Source organism: Octopus sinensis, linkage group LG6, assembly GCF_006345805.1.
Source record: "Octopus sinensis linkage group LG6, ASM634580v1, whole genome shotgun sequence".
In the NCBI taxonomy this organism is placed as follows: domain Eukaryota; kingdom Metazoa; phylum Mollusca; class Cephalopoda; order Octopoda; family Octopodidae; genus Octopus; species Octopus sinensis.
Genome location: NC_043002.1, coordinates 94,371,487 through 94,378,986, shown reverse-complemented (window position 1 = coordinate 94,378,986; position 7,500 = coordinate 94,371,487). Strand labels below are relative to the sequence as shown.

General features: G+C 35.1%; 1 protein-coding gene and 1 non-coding gene across 2 annotated transcripts in view; both read left to right on the top strand.

Annotated features, from left to right (window-relative positions):
* The window catches only part of LOC115212746, a 266,915-nt gene that overhangs the window by 64,936 nt on the left and 194,479 nt on the right, over positions 1 to 7,500 (top strand). The gene's annotated exons all lie outside the window — the stretch shown is intronic.
* Positions 1,077 to 1,180, top strand: LOC115213573. The gene has a single exon (XR_003881826.1). It is a non-coding gene; the product is annotated as a U6 spliceosomal RNA (small nuclear RNA).

Sequence of the window (7,500 nt, the reverse complement as noted above, 5' to 3'; positions counted from 1 at the left end):
TGTGTGTGTGCCCCAACGCATTCATTTGCATGTATGTATATTATACGCAAATAATATAAGCTGGTCCGGCAAGGAAAAATAATCTCCATCAAACCACACCTTACTTCTTTGCAACAGAAGGGACACACTTTTGACAAAAGTCAAAAGGAGGTGCACAGTGAAAGAATTAGTTTGACGTTCAATTCTTGATGGAAAAAAAGAAGGTGGGTGGCGTTTCGAGCAACGATTTTTGTTAGAAAGAGAAAAAGAGACCCGGTCCGGGAAGAAGAAAAAGAATAGTCCGAGAAAAGCATGTGTGTTGTTGCATGGCTGATACATACATACATACGTACATACATACATACATACATACATACATACATACATACATACATACATACATACATACATACGTGTGTGTGTGTCTGTGTGTTTGTGTGTCTGTCTCTGTGTGCGTTTGTGTGTGTCTGTGTGTGTGTGCGTGTGTGTGTGTATAGGCATTTAAAATAAACGATCGATTCAGATATACTAGTAAAATTAACGGACAACAAGAAGACGGGCTGAGAAATGTATTTGCTTGACACTCGGTGAAAAGACAGAGTTTGATGTTTCGAGCGTAACCCTTCGTGGGAAAGGAGAAATGGAAAAGTCCGAGAAAGGAAAAGAAATCGCCAACAGCACGTGCTGAAGTGTGTGTGTGTGTGCGCGTGCGTGTTTGTGTGTGTGTGCGTGCGTGTACATGTGTGTGTGTGTGGTGCGCGTAGCAAATTCGTGTTTTGCTTATAAGTAGTAGACGGTAGCAGAATTTTTGATTGAGGCCAAATACTACAAATTATTCCAAAATCTTCTTAGAGTAATTGAAGTCAAGACAGAATTGTCTGTGCTGGCTTTGAGCCGTAATAATGAAGTCAAAGCAAGTAATAATATTTTGAAAGCATTTAATACGTACGTTTCAGGTTGGATTTAATTATAACAAATTATATGGGTGTATATGTGTGTGTATTGTTAGATATATAGATAGATAAATTGAGAGATAGATAGATAGATACATACATACATACATACATACATACATACATACATACATACATACATACATACATACATACATACATATACTAAAATTGGAACCATACAGAGAAGATTAGCATGACACCTGCGCAAGGATGACTCGCAAATTCGTGAAGCGTTCCATATTTTTTATAATGGCGGTGCCACAGCATGGCCACAGCGCGTGAGCTGAAACTAGATAAAATAAAAATAAAATAAAAAAATATACATACATACATACAATATACCGTACTTAACGAATGAGTGCCGTTAAAATGCCTGGAGCTGTGGGCTTTGTCCGGGAAAAATGTAGCATCAGGCTTTTCAAAGACACGCATACAGTAAGCATGTTATACTGATAAAGTGTTGTTTTTTTTTACTATGAAGCGATTTCTATTGTTTACTGGGATATATATATATTATATATCTATACATATATAATATATTATATATATATATATATATATATATATATATATATATATATATATATATATATATATATATATATATATATATATATATATATATATATATATCTATACATATACATACTACATACATATATATATATATATTATATCATATATATATAATATATATATATATATATATATATGTATATATCACCACTTGTTATTCAATAGCATGAAAAATATAACTGACAGTTAAATGCCAAGTAGATATAATATCTATGCTAAATACATTTGAATTTGTAGTATTTTAGAGCGGCTTCTAGCTGTTAGTGACGAGTACTTCATTCTTTCATGATATCCGCTGCATGTTTAGTACCTCTTCGTTGTATTCTGCAGCCCAGCTAAACATGGATTTAAGGATGTCATTTTTAAATACATTTTTGATGTGGTTCTATAAGCGATTTTAATTGTTTATGGATGTATGGCAAGCTTTCCTTTCTAAAAACGCCAGTATAATTTTAATTTTAATTTAAGCGTAACTTCAACGAAATTTACTGTTATAAGGTTTGCTTCACTCCTTATCCTCCGGTCTCATTTGCTGAATGTTGTAATTATTTGTCAGTTATACGCCACTCCACGTTTATTCAAATCGAGGATCCCCACCACTATATATAAGCATGTATATACATATGTATATATATATATATATATATATGTATATACTATATACATATATATATATATATATATATATATATATGTAATACATATACATATATATATATATATATATATATATATATATATATATATATATATATATATATATATATATATATATATATATATACATTATATATATATATATATATATATATATATATATATATATATATATATTATATATATATAAAGAAAGACAGACAGATAGAGACAGATAATTGTATAGGGTACAATTATATTTGAGGGTACAGAAGCTGCCATGCCTGCATGCTGAAAGAAGACGCCGAATTCGTCCAACCACTTTAAATGGTCACTCCGCGTATACACACAAGCTGAAAGTGGAAAGTAAACTGACTCAAAAGTGTAAAAAACAATTCAATTAGTTTTGGGTCGTTCAGTTTCTCGATTAGTTTGATAACTCGTCTTAAATCAGCAAAATATACTAAACGAAATGAAAGTGAAATGAAATATGTTTAAATATGTTTATATATATGTGTGTGTGTGTGTGTGTGTGTGTGTGTGTGTGTATATCACCGTGATCACCGTGACCGACCAGGCTATCAGATGTTGCTACACATCGCTGGTCACAATGCGCTTCGCATTGTTTTAGCCTTCAAATGACGCCACCCCACTGGCTAAGCAAGCAGGCCAACAGAAGAAAGAGTGAGAGAAAGTTGTGGCAAAGGAGTACAGCAGGGATCGCCACCACCCCCTGCCGGAGCCTCGTGGAGCTTCAGGTGTTTTCGCTCAATAAACACTCACAACGCCCGGTCTGGGAATCGAAACCGCGATCCTACGACCGCCAGTCCGCTGCCCTAACCACTGGGCCATTGCGCCTCCACACATATATATATATATACATATAAGTATGTATGTATGTATGTATATGTATTTATGTATATATGCAGGTATGTGTGTGTGTGTGTGTGTGTGTGTGTTTGTGTGTAAATTTGTATATAAGAATATGAGAAGCCAGAGATGCTAGGTGAAGGAAGCAAAAAGGATAGAAGGACGGACAAAGATGCAAAAACGATAAATCCTTCATATAACTACAATATGAAGCAAAGTTTCGATTACAGGTTTAACTACTTTGAAAACAACAGATCAGGAAAGTAAAGAGGTAGAATGCAACAAACAGCCTTGCATAACATCAGTGGCGTGGAGAGGGCAGGCTGGTATGCATGAGCGACTACTGGCCTTCCATAAAAAAAAACACCACCTTGCCCGGACTTGTGCCCCGGAGGGGAACTTTCTAGGTGCAATCTCATGGTCATTCATGATTGAAGGGAGTCTTAACCTTTTTACCGTAGCAGGTTAAGATATCTTGGTAATGTGGAGCTGCTGCTGATGATGATACCATCATCACCTGTTCCATTATGTCAAAACGACAGAAGTTAGTGTGAGAACATATAAGCAAACGGTGCACACACACACGCACACACATACACATACCTGCATATATACATACAGACACACACACACACGTATGCACGCACGCATGCACGTACACAGTTATATAAATACACACGTCAGAATACGAATGAGGGTTTCACAATTTCTTGCTGAACAACCACATAGATGATTTGTTAATAATGATCAAATGTTTGTTTTCATAAGAACACTCCTTCCATCGAATGGGCGTTGTCTGTATAGGTGCACACGAGTGCCACACGTCATATGTAAAAATGATCACAGAGTCAAGTGAAATGAAGCGTTTTGCTCAAGAACACAACGCGCCGCCCTCCCCGAGTATCGAAACTATAATCTAGCGATCGTTCGTGCAACACCCTAATCACTAGGTTAGAAGACAGACAAACATGCATACTGTACATATCAACTTATTTGCTACTGTTTCAGCAAATAAGTTTTGCCAACCTTCCATGATATGGAAACAGAAAGTTTGCAGCGAACACAGACAACCTTCTACTTCAAAACATTAAATGATCTACTGAACTACTGAACTAGCAACGTACATGTGAGCAGAGTTATTTAACTCTAGTATAACTGAGATCATAACATTTTATAATAGTTCTGTTTGTGTGTTCATGAAACAGTACATGGTAACATTAAAATGTTTCGACTAATGTGCTCTTAAACACCGCCTTTTTGCCTAACCTAAACTAAGTTCTAGTATATTTCTGGGATTTCTAAAATCGGAAAATGTTCTATGAAAACAGAATAGAAGTTTTCAGCCATTCATGAAAGTGAAATAATTCATGGCGTCAAAATCCATACAGACACGCGCGCGTACACACATACACACCGACATGCACACTCGCTCACTCAGCAACAAGCACACAGATATATGTATTGACAGAGAAAGGGAAGAGACAAAGCAAAATCTTAATCCATGCGCGGATAAAAAATCACATAGCACACAACCGCGCGGGTGCACGCACTTGCATACACATATATGTAGGTAATCATGCATGTATACAGACAGATATAGACAGATATAGATAGATAGATAGATAGATAGATAGATAGATAGATAGATAGATAGATAGATAGATAGATAGATAGATAGATAGATAGATAGATAGACAGACAGATAGATAGCTAGAAATGCATTTGATTTTTCATTTACTTCCCCTATGAAAATAAAAGTATCTGTTGATCAAAAGGTGTAATTTTTTTCAAAAAAACTGAAATTGAGAATGGAATGAAAGAGTTTTTACGAGCTATTATTTGTTATGTCATACACCCAATAACACGGTCTACAAAATGGAACATTTTGAAAATACCTTTTTGTTATTCATATGTTACTTTATAAATATTTTTGTTGTGCTAATTCGAAATATCAAAAAAAAAGCTCTTTCCCATTACGTAAGGTTCAATGATAAAACATCATAATTTGCAAGTAAATCTACTAATGGTAGTGCATAGTGAAACTAATAAAATTGAATTTGGCCCTTTATTTAGCAAAATAAAATGGCACAAATGCCAAAGGTGAGAAAATAGATTCTTACAAAGGTTCCATTCACTTTTGTTTAGAGTCAGCATCTCAAATTCTCTACTTTTTCATTTGGAAACTTCGCCTAGATCTCTTACGCTTGCGAGCATTTGATGAACGTTCACGATGCAACATTTAGCAGTAGTAGGACGTCTTATTGACACTCCATCTTCCTTGATATGTTCTTCCCATTCCCTTCATATCTTTATGAAACCTTTCCCCTTCTCCTCACTCATATCTCCCAGATTAACCGGAAATAAATCTAAATGGGCTTGTAGGAAACAAACCTTAATCCTCATTTTCATCCCAAAGCCTCGAACTTTCCCAGCAGTCTTCCCACTATGTCTTTGTGGTTTGGATCCTTGTGATTACACAAGTTGTTCATCACACCTTTAAAACTAATCCTTACCGCTTTTTCAGAATCACTAAGAGAGTTTCCAAAATGTTCATCCTCGATGTCTGATGGAGCAGAAAACTTGCTACGCTAATACTTGAAGCCTTCTGCATCCTGTTGCAAAGCTTTTACGAATCGCTTCAAGCGGCCAAGTTTTATATGTAGAGGTAGCAAAATAACTCTTTTCAGATCAACCGAACTTTCTCGAAGGATATTTTTGTTCCTGATATAAGCGTATCCCTTCTTGCTCATTCTATTTTAGACTGTTGGACGTCCCTGGCTCTACTGTCCCATTTATGTAAGAAAGGAGGAAACCTTGTGCAGCCTGAATGTTGTCCAAGCAACATTTCAAGTCAGCAAAATTCCTCGAGCTTTGATCTTTGAATTTTTTTATTTCGTAAGAGTGACACTAAATTTTCATGTTTCCTTCATGATCACCGAGGGTCCAACAGAGATGAAAGCATATTTATTACTATTATGCAGCAAAACACCTTCAAAACTTCTCTTTGAAGAGTCAATAAAGGGTATCCATTCGTTAAAGTTGTAACTTATGCCAAACTTTCCAATTAGTTCTGATGGTTCTGTACTATAAACCAATAAACCAAATTAAAATCTTGAGCAAAGTAAGGAACACAATCTTTTTCGCGCTTATGATACCAATAAAATAATGTGCCAGGGTTCTTGGATTTAAGGCTGAAACCTAAAAGTTTTGTTGACTCATTTGCGAGCACTAAATCCCTCACTAAATCATTTAATTGACACTGGTTGAGGTTCTTCACCTTCATTGTCGTTGCTATTTCTGCCTACTGATTCAGGACTCAAGTGTATGTTTTCAAGGTTTCCTGGTGATGTTGGGATTGGAACGTCTGATCCATAGACAATAGGTCGCAATGCAAATGGAAGATTTGGATAAACAATGTTTTGTCCACTTTTCGAATTGTGTCCCTGCACCTTAAATGAGCAAAAGTAGTGGTCATCACTGTGGTTTTGAGGCACTTTCCATATCATTGGAACCGCAAGGCGAAAAGACTTCTTTGTATATTTTGTCCAGTGTCTTAGTTCTTCAACACAAATTGAGCAGGCCTTATAAGGAATCCATTCTTATCTCGGACCCCTACTTTCACACCGACGTAGGTATAGTAAGCTTTTTTGACAAATTCAGTAATGTTTCTCTGACGTGTATTCGCCTTAAACTCACCACAAATGTAACAAAAGTTATATGGGCTAGACTTGCTGCACGTCTTCTAGAAGATATCTTTGCTTCAAATGATGTGAAAATCTGTAAGGAAATGAAAATGGAACATTCTTATTAGTATTAGATTTACCAACGAAATGTATACATAATATCATTTAAAAAGCATTAAAATGTAACATATTATGCGATAAAACAATGTATGTAGCATATATACATAGAAAAAAGATATGAGGAAATAACTGAAATGAAAAATATACGTTTTAACCTAAGCGACTTGACTTCGTAACTTTGTAAAGTGCATTTTTCTCTCTTCAATCATTGCGGGTGACAGAAACTATAGACACCGCTCTGTGTCGGTGAAGCGGTCTAAACGTTGCCAGATGTAATTTTTCAAAATTACGTCTATTAGTTATACTGTTATAGTCAATTTAAATATGGCAATTAATTGTAATAATAAAAGACAGTTGTCAAATTTGGACGTAATGGTAAAATAAATTATGAAACTCTACGTTATATTATGATTTCTTTGTAAATTTTGAAATTAGAAGATAAAGCTTGGTTAATTTCAACCAATAAAATTTAAAATCTTTTGGTCGCAGACCTGTGTATTGAATGTGCTCGATAACATTTTCCCAATAACAATTCCTTCCGATAAATTCATTTGGTACATCTTTATGAGTATCCATCTGCACCAAGAGGATCGTTACTAAGCTTTACATTCTCACCTCAACAAGAACTAATACGCGATGAAGGTCATAATTTTTCAGAAGAATATGTGTGATCGCTGTTA